The sequence below is a fragment of the Canis lupus genome, chromosome 6 (genome assembly GCF_011100685.1).
Source record: "Canis lupus familiaris isolate Mischka breed German Shepherd chromosome 6, alternate assembly UU_Cfam_GSD_1.0, whole genome shotgun sequence".
Taxonomy (NCBI): domain Eukaryota; kingdom Metazoa; phylum Chordata; class Mammalia; order Carnivora; family Canidae; genus Canis; species Canis lupus.
The window spans coordinates 27,725,342-27,747,329 of NC_049227.1; the positions used below are offsets into that span (position 1 = coordinate 27,725,342).

General features: G+C 41.7%; 1 long non-coding RNA gene across 1 annotated transcript in view; it reads right to left on the bottom strand.

The window, feature by feature from the left end:
- Window positions 1–353: 353 nt before the first annotated feature.
- The window catches only part of LOC111096501, an 85,568-nt gene continuing 63,933 nt past the window's right edge, over window positions 354–21,988 (bottom strand). The window contains exon 3 of the long non-coding RNA XR_005360372.1: window positions 354–459. This is a non-coding gene — a long non-coding RNA (uncharacterized LOC111096501). The remainder of the gene's footprint in view (window positions 460–21,988) is intronic.

Consider the following 21,988-nt stretch of genomic DNA (forward strand, 5'->3'; position numbering starts at 1 on the left):
GCTCATCCCGTCAAGTGCCCCCCTCAGTGCCCGCCACCCAGTCACCCCCACCCCCCACCCTCCTCCCCTTCTACCACCCCTAGTTTGTTTCCCAGGGTTAGGAGTCTTCCATGTTCTGTTTCCCTTTCTGATATTTCCTACCCATTTCTTCTCCCCTCCCGGGACTGAGTCCCTACATGGGGCTCCCAGCGAGGAGCCTGCCTGTCCTTCTGTCTATGTCTCTGCCAATCTCTCTCTGTGTCTCTCATGGGTGGATAAATAAAATCTTTTAAAAAAAACTCCAATGCCACAGGAAAATATTTTTACTAACATGATAACCAGTAAAAGTTTTCATTTTTACTTACCCGAGTATGGTGATGAAGTATCTGAGTTGGTGGATGCAGGGCTCCTCTTAGGGGTTTATTTGCATGAGGATGCTTTTCTGGGGCTAAGAAGTAAGAAGAGGTGGTAGGAGGATTCCTAGAGAGAGAAGAAACCAAGAGCAATTAAAAGAATGTAACAAGGGGCATCTGGGTGGCTCAGTCAGCTAAGCACCTGCCTTCAGCTTAGGTCATGATATCAGGGTCCTGGGATCAAGCCCCACATTGGCTCCTTGCTAAGCAGGGAGTCTGCTTCGCCCTCTCCCTCTGCCCCTCCTCCTGCTTATGCTCGCTCTCTCAAATAAATAATATTTTTAAAAGGATGTAACAGTGAATCTGCATCTGGTCCTCAGAGTGATATTTTTGAGGCCTCCATGGACGAGAAGTTCTAGGCAGAATTGAAGGATCATAAATGTTGCTTGTGGGGGGGGTTCTTTTTCCCCCAGATGATATACCATGCCTTTGATAGATGTTCTCAAAGCACTTTATGTCTCTCCTACAAAACACATAATAGACACTGTCAGCATATATTAAGATGATGTGCCATCCTCACTCACCAGTCCTATCTGGTAGCCACTGTAAAAAGCACGTGGCTATTTAAAGTTAAGTGTAAATTAATTCAACTAAAACAAAAATCTATTTCATGGTCATACCAGTCATGTTTTAAGGGGATGAAACAGATATGAAACATTTCCCTCAGCACAGTCTTATTGGACAATGCTGTCCTAGCTATGATTCTAGGTCTTGCTCACATGCCATCGCTAGTTCCTAGAGTCTCACATATTACAGTGCTTCATAAACATTTTCTGAATGAATACAGTAATGAGATGTCTTCATTAAAAGTAGGACCCTGGGGCACCTGGATGGCTCAGTCAGTTGAGTATCTGACTTTTGATTTCAGCTCAGGTTGTGGTCTCAGAGTCCTGGGATCCAGTCCCACATTGCTCTCCATGCTCAGGATTGTGTCTGCCTGAGATTCTCTCCATCTTCCTTTTGCCCCTCCCCCCACTCATGTGCTCTTGCTCTCTCTAAATAAACAAATGAATGAATACAATCTTTACTAAAAACAAGTAGGACCTAACATAGCAAAAGACATAAAATCACACCTCCTCCTTAGATTTGTTCCTTTTTCTAACAAAAACTAGTTATGAATACATTTACTTGGTAAGCAATAAATAGAAGTAATGAGAAAAGAGCTCTGAACTCAGAGTAGACATCCAGGTACATGGCATCAGCCCTGGCAGCAAAGAGGTGATATTTGATGACACAAATCACATCCAACTTCACAGGACTAAATCTGAACTGGAAGCAGCATATCTCTGTCACTGAGGCCAGGGTGCTGGGGATGACAGAGCTGAGGACCTGACAAGTAGCTAGTCCATGCTCTCTTCACCACTGATATATTTTCCAGAGCTAAAAGAGATAAAGGTTAAAATCTTAATCATATATAGGGACATAACCCCTGTATGTTCCTGACTGCCACAAAAAAGGAAAAGGAAAAGGAAGAAAAAAGAAAAGAAAAAAAAAAGAAAAGCCAACAAGAACCTCAATGTGGAGAGGCAAGAAATTGTACTCTTATACTCCCTTACCTTCAGGAGATACTTAGATAAATGGTGACTTAACAGGTGATTTAACTCTCAGTCTTGGAGGGCTGGTACCTTGTAAGTAACACTCACTCATTCATTAACAAATGTTTACTGGGCATCTACTGAGTGACAGGCAATTTTTAGACACCAGAGATATATCAGTGAACAAAAGAGAAACAGAAAAAAATGTCTGTGTTCCTGAAGCTGACCTGCCAGGCAAGGTTTTAACTTTGGCCGAATATTAGAATCATCTGAGGAGTTTTGAAAACTCCCATTACTTAGGCTACACACCGTCACACGGACACACACACACACACACACACACAGATTCTGATTACAGTGATCCAAGATAAGAACTAGGAACAGGTAACTTCCCAGGTGGACCCAGTGAGCAGTCACCTGGCGAAACTGAGAACCACTGTTCTGAACCAGGGGTTCTCAATTTGTGATCCCAAGACCAGCAGCAGCAGCATCTCCTTGGTGCTTGTTAGAATACAAGTTCTCAGGCCTCTCTCCAGATGTACACAATCAAAAAATCTGGGCATAGGGCCCAGCAAGCTGTGTTTTAACAATCTCACCTGGTGATTCAGATGCCCACAAAAGTCAGCAACCACTGCTCTCAGCAAAATTAACTGGGGAGATAAGTTTTTAAAGATAGAGGAATCTTGCCCTCCATCTTTTCCTAATCAGAAGACAGGAATCACAAGAGCAGCCTCCTCAAGTTGGTACCTGACTGCCACGCCAGGTGGCAGTTTTTAGACTCCCACCAGCTGCTCAAGGCACTACGTTGCTAACTAGGGTTCCTCTCCACACCCAGTTCCCTAGTTAGCAACTCCCCCGCCCCCCAAACTGCCAATGAGGCTGGCACAGACATCCTTTGGCTGACTCTCCATGATAGACTGCAGATGCAATTGGCCACAGCCATCTGATGTCCTTATCTCCCACACTCTCACATACACAGGCCTGCCTCACTGTGGCACACATTTTACACACATACAGCCCCATTTTATACAACACATGTAAACACATTCACCCTCTATGGCAAATATCACACACACACAAGCATGCATGGTCAAGCATACACTCACATCCTCTTACGTTGTTCTACACACACACTGAACTCATTTTACCAGTGATTCTCAAATTTGTCTGCATATTGGCCTCACTTGCAAGCTTTAAAAAATGCTGATGCCCAGACCACAACCCACACAAATTAAACCGGCAACTCTGGAGTTCCAACCCAGGTATCTGAGTTTTTAAAACTATCAATGTGGTTTCAATGGACAGCCAAGGTTGAAAAGTCCTGTTCTATGCCATGACTAACAGAAAGAGGAAGAGAGTCACAGCTTCTTCAGAAAAAGAGACAAGAGGGGGATCCCTGGGTAGCTCAGCGCCTTTGGCCCAGGGTGCGATCCTGGAGTCCTGGGATCGAGTCCTGCGTCGGGCTCCCGGCATGGAGCCTGCTTCTCCCTCTGCCTATGTCTCTGCCCCCGCCCCCTCTCTCTCTGTCATAAATAAATAAATCTTTAAAAAGAAAAGAGACAAGATCCATGGAGGAAAGTGGAATTGACAGACTTCCAGAGGTCTCCTGAGAATCTTTTCAATCCTGATTACCTGCACCACACATCCAGTGTTACTTTTTTCCACTTGCTGTATGCCCATTAGTTGAAGACCACCAGAAACACACTTTGTCAAACAATGTTGGGTTTACTGGCCCATCATGAGGGCAATGGCCCACCAAGGAGAAAATGCCATGAGGCATCTTAGTAAGAGAGTATTAGCAAGAACTTATTATAGGATTTTAAATAGTATGTGTTCTGGGAGAAGTTGCAAGGGAACAGGACTTCACTCTGGATTGGGTATGTCAGGAATTGAGGATGATAATTGTATGATTGGGTGTCCTAATGAATCTTATCTAGTGGTCAAGAGAAATGAAGTAGATAAGGAAGCAGAAGTCACTCCCATAAGCCAGGAAATAGGATGCCTGGCCATTTCTAAGGTTTTGACAGTGGTCTTATATGATGTTGGTCATTTGTGCCACTGCCAGTGTTCCCCAGAGGAGCAGCAAGGGCCAGCTGTGAGTGTGAGGTCTAGTGCTGGTTTTCTCTTTCTTATCTCTCCTTCATTCTCCATGTTGACTCTATATTGTCTCTTTGCACCTTACATGTGTCTGCTTATTTCTCTAGAAAATAACCCTCACCTTCTCAGTCACCTCTCTAAGACATAGCACATATAATACTGGCTGGATGTGTAGACAAGAGAGCCTTCACATTCTGAAAAGTACACTGGTTTAGATTTGGAATCAGAAAATCCAACTTTTTTTATTGGAGTTCAATTTGCCAACATATAGCATAACACCCAGTGCTCATCCCATCAAGTGGCCCCCTCAGTACCCGTCACCCAGTCACCCCCACCCCCCACCCACCTCCCTTTCTACCACTCCTTGTTCGTTTCTCAGAGTTAGGAGTCTCTCATGTTCTGTCTCCCTCTCTGATATTTCCCACTCATTTTTTCTCCTTTCCCCTTTATTCCCTTTCACTATTTTTTATATTCCCCAAACGAATGAGACCATATAATGTTTGTCCTTCTCTGATTGACTTATTTCACTCAGCATAATACCCTCCAGTTCCATTCACATTGAAGCAAATGGTGGGTATTTGTCATTTCTAATGGCTGAGTAGTATTCCATTGTATACATAGACCACATCTTCTTTATCCATTCATCTTTCAATGGACACTGAGGCTTCTTCCATAGTTTGGCTATTGTGGACATTGCTGCTAGAAACTTTTAATTCCTACTTTCTACTTGTTAGTATACAACCTTGCAAGTGGCTTAACTTCTGAGTTCCTCTGACTGAAGGTGAAAGTCCCCATCTTCCTCACTGGGTTTCTGGTGGCAGCAGATGAGACAACTCTGAGAGCACAAGAGGGTGGCAAAGTAGTAGATTCTCATGAAAAGGACATAGGGTAGGTAACTGGAGTGGAGAGATGATCGGTTTGACCAATACCTTGGTCAAGGATCACAAAAGACAATTGAATTACCAGATGGAACCTCAGTCACCTAAGTGACCCATCAGTTCTTTAAAAACAGGTTTCAATGTAAGCAACCAGACAATGAACTTGCTTAGAATGCTATGCCTCAACATTTTCTGAGTGCTTAGTATGTGTTAGGCATTATGATGCAGAAGTGGAAAAAATAACTTTCTTTTTTCTAAGATTTTATTTATGTCAGAGAAACAGTGAGCAAGAGTGTGTAAGCAAGGGGAGGGGCAGAAGAAGAAGCAGACTCCCACTAGCAGGGAGCCCGACCACACAGGGCTCCATCATGACCCGAGCTGAAGGCTAGATACTTAACTGACTGAGCCATCCTGGTGCCCCCAAAATACACTTAATTTCCATAGATGCTCCTAGTCTATTGGGAGAGAGACATAAATAAAGCAACTGCAATTCAGCATAATAATAATAATTTTAAAAAGTACTTGTAAGGTACAGTATAGCATAGTGCAGGGAGGAGTTAATACTATCAGGGGTTGGGGAGGAGTGACAGGAAGATCTTAGGGAAAACTGCACAAAAAGGATAATGCTTCACCTGAGTTTTCCCAGGATGAGCAGGAGCCTGCCAGGCAGATAGAGAAGAAGTATAAGGGAAAAAGTGATCAGTAGCAGGTGCAAAGATACAAGAGTGTAAAATACTCTGATGTGTTCTGGGATCTTGAAACACATTCATAAATAAGTCATCAAGGGGCCATCACATCAACTATTACATCTCCGGGCCATAATAAATTGTCTAGGGCATTATATTTACTTACAAATGGAGGGAGCAATTAATGAACACTAGAGCTGCTCCTGTCAGAGATTTCAGCCACTGTGATAGAATTCCAACCATTTACAAATGTTTATATATGGTATAGGCTTGTTTTACAGGTAATGGTACATTCTATTTTCACTCTTCTGGTCCCATGTGTAAAACTCTTTGGAATTATCTATATGCTTAACTGGTTTCAGTGCTCAAAACCAGTTTTTTTTTAAACAAAAATTGCACCAATATTGAGATTTTTTATTATTATCATTCAGTCTTTAGTTAGCTGCTGTCTTCAAATAACTTATTCAGGAAAGGTCTGACCCAAGGGCACAAGATTCCCTCCCTAGACTCTTCTGAGTTTGGCTTCTAGAAAGTCAAGTTTAGTTAGCTATCTGTAAGGTAACAGGCCATGAGAGAGCCCTGGGCCCTTCCCACGGACCTCGCTTTTATAGCAGAGACTCAGAAGCGAATTCTAGGAGTAGCTGCCAAGAGAGCTTTGGGCTTCACAAACCATGTGAGTGGCCATCTCCTGGGTAATCAAAACTGAAAGTGACCTATCTGGCCAAATTTACTGGGTGGAAAGACCATCTTTTAGGGTATACTACATACAGATTAGAGGAGTGGGTACACGTCTACTAGGCCTCTGCTCACTAATAGAACAAATGCCTCTTCTGGGTGGATGAGGCAGTGGTGAAGACAGTTGCCCCAAGACAGCTAAGGTCCCAATGAAATCATTTCATGAAATTGGAGCATAAGAAAAAAGCTGTGGTCTAAATATTATTTTACTTTTTTAAGACTTTATTTATTTATTTATTTATTTGAGAGAGACGGTGTGTGTGAGCTGGAGGGAAAGGGAGGAGAATCTGAAGCAGACTCCATGCTGAGCAAGGAGTCTGATTATCATGAGATCATGACCTGAGCCAAAACCAAGAGCTGGCCACTTAACAGACTAAGCCACTTAGGCACCCCAAAATAATGTATTATTTTATACCCAAATTGAAATTGGCATGTTAACTAAATTAAATGTAAGCAGACATTTGACTTATTTATCTCCATCTCTAGAAATTGATATTTAAGTTGGCAAGGGAAAAAAAGCATTTATCTCATTAAGAAAATGAAAGTCATTGTATTTTCAGGGATACAGAAATATTTAATACTCGGCACTGTGAAGAGGACCTGGGGAAGACCCAGGGAGGATCAGGAAGGAGGATGAGTGGCTTTAAGCCCCTGGTGCTGTCTCCATGTGCCACCTACATGGAGGACTTAACATTCCTGGTCTCAGCTTCTCCTCTATGACCTTTCCTCTACCTCTTTCCTTTTTTTTTTTTTTTTAAAGATTTTATTTATTTATTCATGATAGTCACAGAGAGAGAGAGAGAGAGAGAGAGGCAGAGACACAGGCAGAGGGAGAAGCAGGCTCCATGCACCGGGAGCCCGACGTGGGATTCGATCCCGGGCCTCCAGGATTGTGCCCTGGGCCAAAGGCAGGCGCCAAACTGCTGCGCCACCCAGGGATCCCTCCTCTACCTCTTTCCATAAAAACTTCAGTGTCCAAGACTCTGTGTCCTTAATCATTTTTTCTTTTTTACTTTTTTACATCAATATCATGGAGGTATAATTAATGTAAAATAAGATGTATTCATTTTAAGTGTATAGCTTGATGAGTTTAGAGAAATGCATGTGCCATTTTAACCCCCATCCCAAACCATAAAGAAACCGTAAAGAGTGTCTTCATGCCCTTTCATGGTCAGTCCTTTCTGTCACCGCAGTCATTTCCCCATTCTAGGATTTAATATGAATGGAATCAAACAGTATATGCTGCTCTGTGTCTGGCTCCTCTGACTCAGAGTGATGTTTCTGAGATTCACCCATGTTGTTGCATGTACTGGCAGTTTATCTTTTTCATGGCTGAGGAGTATTCCATTATACAAATCCACTTCTATTCATTTATCCATTCATATGGTAAAAGGCATTTGGGTTTTTCTCTTTTTTGAATATTACACATAAAATGTCTGCGAACATCCAAAGTCCTCTGCTGCCTTTGTCCAATGTTGGAAAACAGTTATTTCACATAATATCAGGTTGTCTGATGCCCTATAGTGGCTCCATTATGGGTGGGAACACAACAGAATCATCTTTAAATCCCGCCAATAGATTTGCCTTCCTGCCCCTGATCTGCTATCCTCATCCTCCTTGGGAATGTGCTATTTGACTCTACCCTAAGACACCCCTGCTTGCAAAAAGTTTCCCATTTGCCATGCTACTGCCTTGAAAATGGAAGACAGGTATCTATCAATCAGGTTTGGTAATGAGGTTAACTTCACCAGTGACAAGTCATGTCGATGGCACATACTCCCAACATGATGCATGAGAAGGGCAATTCTTTCTGTGGTATCCTTCCCCAAAACCTATATGACTAGTCTAACCAGGAGAAGCCCAAACTGATGGACAGTCTACAGAACACCTGACCAGTAATCTTCAAAACTGTCAAGAAACAGAAAGACTAAGAAACTGTCACTGGACCAAAGGAGACTCAGAAAACATGACTACAAAATGTAATGTGATCTCCTGGACTGGATCCTGGAACAGAAAAAGGATACAAATGGAAAAACTGGCAAGATCTGTATAAAGTCTGGAGTTTGGTTAATAGTGATGCACTTGTGTTAGGTTCTTAGTTTTGACCAATGTACCATGATAATATAAGGTTTTAACAATACAGGAATCTGGGTAAGGGGTATACAGGAACAATCTATGCCATCTTTACAAATTTTCACCAAATATAAAATGATTCTCCCCACCTCCAAGTTGTTTGAAATGTTAGACTTTAACATTCTGGGCACATAGGGGCCATCCAAGCTAACCCTGCTGTGCCGTCCACTACACCTGCATTTCCTGGGACAGGCAAGCTAACCTCTGCGTATTTACACATCTTATTCTACCTCATTTCCCTTTTGTGTAGATCTGCCTGGGATTTATGATTATTTAACTGCTATCTCATTGGTATTGCCAAAAATCCTTATTGGGGCTTTTCTGCACAGACTGGCCAATAAACTGCCCCAACAAGGAGAGGTCTAAGCCAAGAAAAGATGTGTTGTAATGCACATTGAAGTTCAACTATCTCCAGGAAGAAGATAAAGCCAGAAGGGAACATGGACCACCCAAAGCTCCATGGGCAGCAATATGCCAATGTCCTGCCTCTTCTATTATTTCCTCTCTTCCCCTGGAATGTAAAGCTCCCTGGTGTGGGCGAGGCAGCCGTCTTACAAACCCAGTGCTGGGCTCCAGTTTTATTTCCCAGGGTTAACGATCTTAATAAATCTGCCCTGCCTTACCTCTGCTAAGCTGCTTAGAAACGATGCTTTATAGTCAACATAGATCAGATTGGTACTTTCTCCCTTTGAAAGTTGCCATCAGAAGTTCTCACTCTACCTAATGAACCAATATTAGTTTAACAACATGTTGTTAGTTAAAAACAGAGTTTTATGCAAGTTTTTTTTCCCTAGGGAGGGGAAGAAAGGAATACTCTACTTGCAAAGCCCCCAAAGCAGAATAATAGTCCCAGAATTTATAGGCCTCCCTTAATGGATATGGTGAAATATCTTTTAAGGGTGTCCTTCCCTTAGGAATCTCACTCTTCCTTCAAGCAAGATCTGACCACAGATAACTTTCTATAGCCCAGGCCATTTAGCTTTCATGTGTGGAAGAAAACCTTTCATTCTGGGTTCTCAATTGGTTTTTCAACCCAAACCATTTTCCTGGTAAGTCAATGTGAATTGTGTGCCCATGAAAACAAAAGTCACATCTCCTGGTGGTTCCAGCCAAAGAGCTAGGGAAGTATTTTCATTTGGGTTCCTCTAGAAGCAAATCCTGAAATTAAGGATTCAAATGAAAATAATTTATTAAGAGGTGATCCAAGGACACATGAGTAGGGTGAAGAGAAGTGAGACAGGGAGGGGAAGAAAACCAACATGAAGGGTGTGTTACCGGGCAAATTACCATTGCAGGAAACTGGGGCTTAGCCATACTGGCATGCTCCGGGACCATGGTGGAATATGCACTATTGAGTCACCCAAAAGGGCTGGAAATTGTTCCCTAACTTTCAATTATCATAGGTTGGTGCCTATGAGAGGTGTCCCACTCCTTCCAATTTCTCATGAGCATGGGCAAAGTAGGCTCCAGGGAGCATAAAGACCCTTTGAGCAAAGAGACCCAGGTGCCAACAGCCGGAAGTTAGGCCAACTTCCACAGAAAGAGTGAGAGCAGAAGGGATGTGGGTGGGACACCAGGAGCATCTGCAAAAACAGTCAGTCAAAGCAGAAGTGGAGATGGAGCCCAGCCTTTCAGCCCTCTAGCCACGTTGGGAAAATCCCATTTCTGCCCTTGGCAGCAAGACACATTTTCAAATATGGCAGGCAGGTAGTCCAGCTCCAGAAAGTGTTAGGCTGAATGCAGTGTGCAGTGCTGTGGCTTCCCTTTCTCACTTTATGTGGTCCTAGGAAATGGCACAGTAGAAAGATGACTGAGCCAATGGGTCTGATTCTGCCAGTATTGGTGACCTTGGGAAAGCTGCTTAACCACTCTAAAACTCAGTTTCCTCCACCTGTGAAGTGGGGCTAAGAAGTATCTCATTAATACCTGAATGAAAGTTAATATTATTTGAAGTTTGTAATTGAGAAAACTGGGGCATCTGGTGTTACTGAGAGAATTAGATGAGATAATATATTCATAAGGTAAATAACCTACAAAGATAGTGTTAATAAGAACTTCATAAGAGAAGCCTTTTCAAGACCATCTTTTGGAGGATGGTTCCAAAAATACAGACATCCCAAGGCTGTCCTTGGGTATTTAGGGTATTGTCATCAATGTATGAGAATGGACACTAGCTGTAAAGAGCTAAAAAAAACATAAACACCAAATGTAACCCATTGTTCTTGTTTGGATCCTGTTTTTTTTTTCTTTAAGATTTATTTAAAGAAAAGATATATATATTTATTTATTTGAGGGGGGCAGGCAGAGGGAGAGAGAGAATCTCAAGCCTGCTCCCTCTGAGCACAGAGCCCGACTTAGGGCTTGGCTTGATCCCAGGATCCTGAGATCATGATCTGAGCTGAAATCAAGTGTCAGATGCTTAACTGAGCCAGCCAGGTGCCCCTGGATCTTGGTTTTTAAAAGAATAGTTATGCAATTTGAGACAATTGCAGGGATTTAAATATGGACAAACTTAATAGATGATATTAAAGAACTTAATTTTGTTAGGTGTGATAATGGTATTGTGGTTACTTAGGAAAATGATCTTATTCTTTGGAGATGCAAAGTTACAAATTTAGGGGTAAAGTGTTGTGTCTATATTTACTTTAAAATGACTGAGTAAACTATGGCAAAATGCTAATGCTAAAGGATAGCTATATGTGTATCTATTATATTTTCTATTCTTCTATAGGTTTAAAAAGTTTAATAATAAAAACTTCCCAATGTTTTTAGACATTTTTTAAATAAACATTTCAAGCATCAGAAAACTAGATAGTGTACTTTGGATTTATCTATGCTGTTATATAGCAAACCCCAGTTCATTTATGTAATTGAAATTTTTATTGTGATCATTGTAGATTCACATGCAGGTATAAGAAATAATCCAGAAAGCCCCTACATACACTCTTACCAATTTTCCCCAATGGTAACATTTTGCAAAACTACAGTCTAATATCATTCATAACCAGGTATTGATAGCAATGACATCTACTGATCTTATTCAGATATCCCCATTTTTTATCTATTTGTGTATATTTAGCTGTATGAAAATTTATCTCACATGTGTGGGTACCTGTTTCCACCACCACATCAAGATATAGAACATTTCCATCACCCCAAGGATCCCTCATGTTGGCCTTTCATGCAGGTAAATAGCCTACAAAGATAGTGTTAATAAGAACTATACCCACCTTGCTCCCCACTCACACCCCTCACCATCATTAAGCCTTGGCTCCTCCCATTCTAAACTTACATCATTTCAAAAATGTTTTATAAATAGAGTCATATGATATATAAGCTAAAAAATCAACACGCAGTGAGAGGTAAAAGTGAACCAGGAACCAGAAAAACTGGGTTTGAGTCCAAGTTCTGCCACCAGGTAGATGTATTTCTTAGGTATATGCCAATTTTTCTCAGCTTCTGTTTCTTTACCTATAAAACCAAGTGGCCACTTGCCTTCAAGGGTACAAGGCTTGGACCAGGAGGCAAGAGTGTCCCCTTGGCAAGAGCCCCAGTGTGAATCGTGGCTCCTGGAGTTAAGCAGGGCACTATCTCTACCCTGCTTCCAGGCTGCCATCCTTCCTCATTTTAAATGAATATGCTGGCATTTGGGGGTTTTCTCCATTTCTGCAAGCCTGCTTGAATCAATCTCTCTCCTCTATACCTGAGAGAATATTCTGCTCTCCTGTGCTGATGCAGAAAGCTTCTAAGCCTGAGAGGTCCTGGATCATGCATGATAAATCCATCCCCAAAATAAAAGCCACCTTTTGAGGCCCCTTGTCAGATAGTTAAAACTCTTCTGGTGACACCCTGACTTTACTGCCAACTCATCTTACACTTGAACAGAGGGTTTGAGCTTTTCAGGGTCTGCATTTCACCTACGAAAAGAGGATATGCAACAATTGGAATTTCGTGCCACCAAAAGAAGATGGATGGCTGCAGGGACAGAATGCTTTGCACTCTTACCGTTTAAATACGTGACACACCGAACCTCTCTCTTTAGCCAAAGTGTGACTCCAATGTCACCTGATTTATGTCCAATTATTTATTCTGTGGTAATGCCTTCTCCAATTACGGATAGATAATTGCAGAAGAGGAAATGAAACCCAACATGCCGGGCTAATGTGAGATCATTTTATGGGCAAATTCCTGGCTTGGAAACACTTGCTGAAATGGGGCACAGGTGATTTAGTACAATGAAATCAGGGAGACAGGGCCCCCTTTAATTAGCTCCTTAACTTATTTAATGATGCATCGTGGATCCTGAAAGCTGTTATTGTTTAAGGGCTTAATGTGCCATACAATTCAGGGAAAGTAGCCTGGGAAGCAAAAAGGGAAAATGCTGACTTCCCACCCAAGATCCCCGTGAGCCCTGCTCAGCACCACTCACAGTCCTGGTGATGCTTAATTTGCTTTCTTTCTCCCTTCTGTGCCTCAGATGTTAGTGGAAAGATCCTCTAAGTAACTTCATGCTGCCATTAGCCTCAAAAGTCTACTTTACAACTTTGCCACTACGTGCATTTCTACTTCCTGCTTCGGCACATCCATAACCGACAATGAGGAAATCACTTTTTCCTCTGAAGTCATCCTTCGTCTTGGGTTAAAAAAAAAAAAAAATCAGAGTCCAAAAGAGATGAGCAAGAAATATAATTATTTTTCTAAAACTGAACTTCTTATTCCCAGAGCTCATTTCACAGGAAAGGTCCCAGGAACTTTAGAGTTCTCCTTCCCTTGAGGTTACCAGGTCACCTCCAGGCATGGATGGCTTCCCCCCTCTGTGGAGTGGCAACATGCATCTCACCCTAGTTTTCTGGGTGAGCACTCAGGGATAAAATGCAGCCCTCCTACCAGAGCAGGCAGGCACTCTAGATGTGCAGTGCCTGGAGTCAGGCTTTCACTGTTACCTCTCTGAGCCTGGCTGTGTTGCTGGCAGTGCCCCCATTCCATACATTTTTCCAAGTTCAGTTTCTCCTTGTATCCATTCCTCTTCTCATTCAAGCTAGGCACCTTTGGATGGCCTTTTCTACATGAACCGAAATGCTGGAGATCATTGATGACAGAGTTTGAAACATGGAAGAACTCAGAAAGAATTTGGCACTACTCCCTGTCCTTTGCAGTGTAGTCAGGAGTGGGGGGTTGAGTATGATCACAAAAGAAGAACACAAGAGAGTTTTCTGGGGCAATGGAACTTTTCTGTACCCTGGCTATGGTAGTGGTTTTAAGAATACATACCTGTGTTAGAGTCTGTAGAACCTAGACACACACACAAATTACTTTTACTATATGACAATTTAAAAAGACAAAATTAACTTCAAAAATCTAGACCTGGGGTACCTGGGTAGTTCAGTGGTTGAGCATCTGCCTTTGGCTCAGGTTGTGATCCAGGGTCCTGGGATCAAGTCCCGCATCAGGCTTCCTACAGGGAGCCTACTTCTCCTTCTGCCTGTGTCTCTGCCTCTCTCTGTGTGTCTCGTGAATAAATAAATAAAATCATAAAAAGAAAAAAAAAAACAGAACTACCAAGTTTGAAGTTTGAGATCCCAATGTTGGTCTCCTGACTCCTATAAAACTACTCCCCAGAACAACAACAACTTAATTGGCAAAGCAGGTCCAGACGGCAAGGATGCATATATGTGTGACACGAAATGGAGCACAGGTGATTTCATACAATTATATCTACAGGACATCATATAGATGATATATATGTGTGTGTCCCTTCCATCTGGATCTGCTTTGTATATATAGTATATATATTCTTCTCCCAAGAGCTTAGCATAGTGTCTGGTATGCAATTGGAGACATAAATATTTGTTGAATGAAAATGAACGAGCAATGTGCATACAGAAAGCACCATGAAAGAATGCAAGTGAGATGCCAGGGATGTAAGTGGAGACAACTTGAACTTCCAGCCGCCAGCACTCTACCTGCTTACTTGCTTCATGCCCCTGCCAGGTGGGGGCTTGGCTAATTATCTGTGCTCATAAAAAATCAGTGCTATGGGAAGCTGTCATTTTTCTGCCTGTCAGTTGGGAGGCTTTCAAATCACCCATAGTGGTTTTTACTCTGACCTGACCCTTAAGCTCCATGTACATATATGGCCTACAGCTTCAACATCCTGATTTCAGTGCTTTCCAGGTGCCTCAAACTCCACATGGCCAAAATGGAATGGACGAGTGCCTATCCATCCTCCAGCTAAAATTCCAAGCAAAAGCCAAACATCTCTATCCCATTTCTGTAAATGGCACCACCCTGCCTGCAGCCACTTAAGCCAAAAACTAAAATGTCACTCCTGATTCTTCCCATTCCTTCATCCTCCCATTGCCAATCCATCCACTCCATCAACCGTGTCATCTCTCTCTGCTCTCTGCCCTCCCCTTATCACTCCCCTCCTGGTCGTCACCTCTCACCTGGAGAACTCCCAGCTTCCACACTTGCCCTGCTGCAGGCCATTCTCTGCAGAAGGAACTGGTCTTTAAAATGAAAATCACAACATGCCAACAAAACCTACAGTGCTTCCCTTCACGCTCAGAATACACACCAGTGGCCGGCCCTCTGTGGTCTGACCCCTGGCCTCTCTCCCATCCCATCTCTCTGCACTGGCCCTCTCTCTCATACTCCAGCCACTTTAGCCTCTGAACTGTGTATCAATTATGTCAATCTCATTCTTCGGGGTCCCTACCCTGACTGGTCTTTGGCCTGTACTACTCTTCCCCTGAACTGTGGAGGGCTGCCTCTTTCCCTGCAGGTTGCTTCGGATTTGAACTCTTCAGATAAGACTTCTTTTAACCACCCAACCTGAAAGAGCCTCTTTTTTATGAAGAGTGTTTATTATTTTCATCATAGATCTGGATATTCTCATTTATAAAGATAAGTTGTCTGTTGTCTTCCTCTGGGATTTGAGGTTCTTTGTTATGTTATTCTCTGTGACACCTTCATTCCAAGAACAGATCACATAGTAGGTTTGCAGCAAATGTTTGATGAATGAATCAATTGGGAAGGAAATGCAAGAAAAGCATGCAAAAAAAAAAAAAAAAAAGTAATTGGGATATCCACAGAGAAATTCTCAAAGACTCCACAAGCTGGTTGACACATTCTGGAGGATATATTTAAAAGAACAATTGCTAAGGCACAAAAGACTTCAGTAAAAAACCATAGCCCAGGGGCAAGAATGCCCTTCTCTTTGTATGCTGTAACTTCAACACTCAACATTTAGGAGCTTCTTCCTTCAGCTAGTAGGACACCTTATCTGAGGGTAAAGAGCAGGGCATGTATTAGGGGAATGAATTAGAATGTTTATTGGGCCATATCCCCAAAGACAAGACCACTTGTCTCATCAAAGTTACAACTGTCTCCAAAGCACGGAAAAGGCTCTCCAATCGGCAATTTACATGGGCAAACTTAACATATTGTACGATGTTGATTTATGGTGACAATTAAGAACGTATTACCAAAGTCTATTTCACCATTAACATCCCTGGGGACAGGATAAATTTTAAATCTTCCGGCTGCTTCTTCCCTAAAGGCTTAGATCTTGGCTAAGGATTTAGAGATTATAAATTTAACAAAGTATGAAAACTGCAAGAGGAGAGTCTTGAACAGCAAATAATGAGTTTAACCAGCATCTCAAGTTTTCAGCAAGATTTATAATGCTTCCCTGCCTAAGGCCAAGGAATCTTTTATTTTGAAGTTTTTAGCGCTATTGCTTGTTCTTTTAGATCCAGATGTGAGAGTCTGGCTCTGGGACAGGATTCTCTGTGGAAGTCAGTGGTCACTGCTTCAGTAGAACTTTCCTTCTGAGGACCGTTTCTGGAGAATAGAATAGTGACCAGGACACAACAGCTGCCATTTGCAAAGACCTAAAGAGGCATCTCTGGCTTGAACAAGTGGCTTGATGTACAGGCCACTGAACTGCATACTCATCCAACCATAAAGCCCAGTGATTAGAATTCCAACACTCTGGATTATAAGAATCCTGGGGTAAATGGTTCTATGATGAGACAGGTTGGATTTTCACATCTGGTGAGGCAGGGTCACCTTCAGGATCACTCATCACCATAAAGGAATACTGGAAAAAAACAATCACTATCTACTCATGATTGAACAGAGTTTGAAAGTCAACTGTACCTAGGTCAAACTTTGTCAAAGTACAGCTCACAGACCATCTGCATCAGCATCACCTGGGGTGCTTTTAGAGGATGAAAAAGCCACTACGCCAAACCTGGAGGTGAGGTCTAGAAATCTTCATTCTTAACATGCTGGACAGATTATTCCCGTACACACTAAACTTTAGAAAAGTCTGATCAAGCTTGACTGGGATGGATGAGAGATGACCTCCCAAAACACCATTCTAGGCAGAGGTCTTGGATACCACTAGTAAGTACTTCTCTTTGTCTTTGGTTACTTTCCTCTGAAAATGCAACCATCATGAGGGCCTCATGGAGAGAAAGGAAAATGAGATTCCTGAAGAACATTAATTTCTTCTGAGATATTTACCCTCCATTGGACCACCCACTAGCATGGCAATATTTCTATGCAATCCTGCCTGATTTTCACTTGAAATATGTATCTACAGGATACCTGGCACTCCACTAGGTGCTAGAATATTTTTAAAGACTAAAACAACTTGAGTAATGAATATCTGTAGTAGAATTTCAGGTACCATGAAGGCTGGTTGGGGGAAACATTTTAACTTGAACTATTTATAAACAATACTACTCTATCTCCCGAGAGAGAGTCATATAAAGGTTGGCCTACATGACCATGTATCGGATACTAGAACGTAGCACATCCTGTAAGTCCAAATTCCCAATGTTGTCAGGTCATGAAGTTTTCAAGCATGGCATTTTACCAAAAGGGAGAACCATCCACCAAATGCAAGGTGTATTATGCACACACACATACACATGCACTAATAAGCCTAGGAAATGGACTGTTCTGCTTGGCAGGGACTGGTAGAAGATGGTGGGTACAGAGGAAGATGATAGGCACAGAGCGTACCCATTCTGGTCACCAGAAGCTTAACTACAATAATCAGTAAGTACTAGAGCACCTGGGTGGGTGGCTTACTTGGCTAAGTGGCTACCTTCGGCTCAGGTCATGACCTCAGGGTCCTGGGATTGAGCCCTGCATTAGGCTCCCTGCTTAGTGGGGAGTCTGCTTCTCCCTCTGCCCCCCTTTATGCCTGTTCATGCTTACTCACACTCTCTCTTCTCTCACATAAAATCTTTAAAAAATTAAATTAAAAAAAAACAGTATCTAGAAATACCAGGTAGCCACCTTTCATAACATAAATATTTCTCTTACAAAATAAATTTTCATAATGTGAACTGGACATGATATGACATAATAGGATGATGATCATGATAACTAACATTTATTGGGAATTTATTTGTGCTCAAGAAATTTACATACATTATGAGTGATTCTCATCACTATGCTGAGTTAGGCAATGTTTCATCTCCATCTTACAGATGAGAGAACAAAAAAATTAAGTGACATTCCAAGGCTATACAGCAGAGAAATAAGCTGGGATTTGAATCCATATGGCCTGACCCCAGAGGAAACTTTTTCTGAAAAGGCTAGATACTACATGTTTTAGTCTTTGCAGGTGATAGGATCTTTGTTGTAACTACTCAACTCTACCATTCGATAGACATTCGACAATAGGTGGCTGGTGCAAATGAGCATGGCTGTGTACCAATAAAACTTTATTTATGGGCACTGAAATTTGAACTTTCTAGAATTTTCACACATCATAAAATATTATTTTTATTATTTTATTTTTTTATTCTTCCAACCATTTAAAAATGTAAAAACTATTGCTGTGGCTAATACAAAAATGGGTGATGGGCTAGATTTGGTTGGCTGGCTATAGTCTGCAGACTCTTGCTATATATCACTTTCTAGTCATGATATCCTGGGCAGGTTTCTCAATGACTCAGCTTTTTATTCTTAATCACTAGGCTATGATGATACCTTGACTGGCAGTGTACAGCGAGTCATTTCCTTACTCACATGTTCATATTGTCATTTAAAAATATTTATTGGATCATCACAATGGGGTAGAAGCTGAAGATGCTAGATTCAGTTCCATCTCTCAATGAGCTTATATTTTAGTGGGAGTAACAGACAGATAAACAAGTATTCTATGTGGCAAGTGTCTGATGGCAAAGTACAGAGTGCTATAGGACAAGAAATACTAGAAAAAGAAGCTTGAAATGTCTCAAATGCATCACAAGAAGAGAAGTAGAGAGACTTCTGGGACATAGGTAGTTCCATACCAGGAGGTGGGCCCAACGCATGTTGTCATTCATCCTACTCTGGCTTGGTCCTCTTGGGAGACTGATGGATTATCTGAATCACAGAACCTAGGTAACTGCTCTAATTCCTTGACAAAAGATGTATTTGTTTTATGTTGCTGTGTAACACAGTGCCATACACTTAACAGCTTAGAACACATATTTATTATCTCACAGTTTCCATGGGTCAGGAGTCTGGACATGCATAGCTGGCTCCTCTTCTCAGGGACCTACTAGGCTGTGATCAAGGTATTAGCTGGGCCACATTCTCATCTAGAGGTTTGACTGGAGAAGAATCAGCTTCTGAGTTCATTCACATTGGCAGGATTTAATTTCTTGAGGCTGTGGAACTTGGGGTGGCTTGCCTCTTCAAGGCTAGCAGGAGTAAGAATGATTCTTCTCAGAGCCATACAAATATAAATACATATAAACAGTTAAGGGAGTGACATCCCATCACCCTTCCCATATGACATAGCTTAATCAAGGAATCCATCATCTTTGCCGTATTCTGTTGGCTGAAGCAAGTTGCAGGGTCCTCAAATACAAAAGGGAAAAATCTTCAGGGCACTATACCAGGAGGCAGAGGTCATGGGGGTCATCTTAGGATTCTGCTGCCACAAAAGACTTCTGGCACACAGGACTGATATTGTAAGTGGGTCATTGTTAGTCTGTGTGCTAAAAGAGCTCAGAACACCATCTAGCACAGAAGGGGCTTGATCATTACCCTTATCATTTGCCACTATCATTATTAAGAAGGTCCCATCCATAATTCATCCTGCTCAGAGTGTCATTTCTCTCTCCAAGGTGATTTGGGATATTGCTATGCAGAGAGCAACTTCTCTTCTCTCCAGGGATTTCCACTGAGTCCACATTCCATTTGATGTCTTGGAATCTTTGAGCCGACCTAAAGGCTCTGTGCCGTATTACTGTCTAGGTGGAAATGCTTCTGTCAGAGATGAGTTATGTCAACTTTTGACCATAGCCTCTGAGCTCCCAAATTCCAAGTGCTAATTTGCTTTGTTCCAACAAATTCATCTAACAATCTTTTATTATGTGCCTACTGCACATCAGGTGTTCTGCTTTCTCCTTCTTGGCATATTTGCTCCAACTCATGTCCCCAGAATTTTCTGCCATTTTGACTGTTTTAATTTGTATTCAGTGTCACTTTGTTCCTCATTCTATTTAAGATTGAGTCAATTTTTACAAGCAGTATTGAAGGTTTGAAGTGTCAGAGAAATAGCACAACTCGCTGACCCTCTCTCAAATAGTGTAGGACTGAATTTAACTAAGCTTTCCTTTCTTCCTCTTTATTTTCTACTATCCTTTTCTGCCATTGAGATTCAAAATTGCTTTGTGTCCACCCTCTTAGTATCAACTCTCAGAAAAAAAGGGGGTACCTGGGTAGCTTAGTCGGTTAAGCATTCTACTCTTGATTTCAGCTCAGGTCATGATCATGGGGTCCTGGGATTGAGCCCCAAGTTGGGCTCCGCGCCCAGAGTAGAATCCACTGGAGGATTCTCGCTCTCCTTCTGCCTCTGCCCCTTCCCCAACTCATGCACACACACATTCTCTCTCTCTCAAGTAAGTCTTTAAAAAAAAAAAAAAAAAAAAAAAAAAAAACAAGAAAAAGGTAAAAAGAAAAAAAGAAACCTCTGATACTTTAGCTGACTATCTTTAATTTCTTTTTTTGTGCTTCTGATTTCCTGAGACTACTTTCTGATTCAAGTGATTGTTACTACATCATTAATAATAACAATATTAATATTGATGATGTTAATAAAAACTGGCATTGCTAGAGCTCTAATTATGTTCCAGAATCTTCCCTAAGACCTTTTTATATGTAGAATAATCTCTGCAAAGCTTCTACATGATGCCAGGTTCTGTGCTAAGCCTGTGTGTAGAATGGGTTACCTAAACCAGCCTCATTCTTTTGCTCCCAGGGCTCACTCCCTGCTGAGCACTAAGCCATATGAGATTGTCAATATTCAACCATTTTTTTTCACTTATAAGAGTGGCAATTCCATATGGTTCAACCTAATAACATGGGCTTATATTAAATGATTACACAAACAGAAGTACAATTATTATCTAAAAGCCATGCATAAACAGTGTGAGGATGTGAAAGCAAAACAGGGGAAACTGACTAAATCTCAGTTTCAGGATGGTGTTGGAGAGATACTTCTCTCCAGCCCTATGTTGCTTCCCAAATGGGGAGAATCCCATTAATGCACAGCTCTGCCCTCCCTCTACCTCCTCCACTGGTGAGTTAGGAAAAGGACTGTTTCTGGATCCCCTTCCTTCTCCTTCCTCTCAGTGGTCCACTCTTAAAGAAATATCTGCTTTTCTTGCTCCTCCATGCTTATGTTTTTCTTTTTACTGTGACAAAATACAACATAAAATGTACCATTTCCCCCATGTTAAGTATGCATTTTAGTGGTATGAAGCACATTCACACTGTTGTGCAACCATCATCACCATACATCTCCAGGATTTTTTTCTTCGTCTTCTCAAATTGAAACTCTGTCCCCATTAAATACTTCCCCATTCCACCCTCCTCCAAGCCCTGACAACCACCTCTACTTCCAGGCTTTATGAGTTGACTACTTTAGATACCTTGTATAAATGGGATCATACAGTATTTGTCTTTTTGTGACTGTCTTATTTCAATTATCATCATGTCTTCAGGGTTCATCCTCCTGGGAGCATGTGTCAGAATTCCCTTCCTTTTTAAGGCCAAATAAGTTGCCATTGTATGCATATACCACATTTTCTTTATCCAACAATCAATACACACTTGGGTTGTTGCCCCCTTTTGGCTAACCTGTAAAATATTGCTAGGAATATGGGGGTGAAAATATCCCGTTTGAGTTCCTGCTTTTAATTTTTTTTAAGATTAATTAATTAATTTATTTAAGAGAGAGAGAGAGAGAGAGCACAGGCAGGGAGGGGCAGAGAGAGAGAGAACAGACTCCTTGTAGAGCTTGGAGCCCAACTCAGAGCTCAAACTCACCGCCCTGAGATCATGACCTGAGCTGAAGCCAAGAGTCGAACACTTAATGGACTACGGCACCTGAGGTCCCCTCCAGCTTTCAATTCTTCGGGTTATATACCCATAAGGAAATTGCTGGGCCAAAAAGAAGTTCCTATTTTAATTTTTTGAAAAACTACCATACTGTTTTCCACAGCAGCAGTACC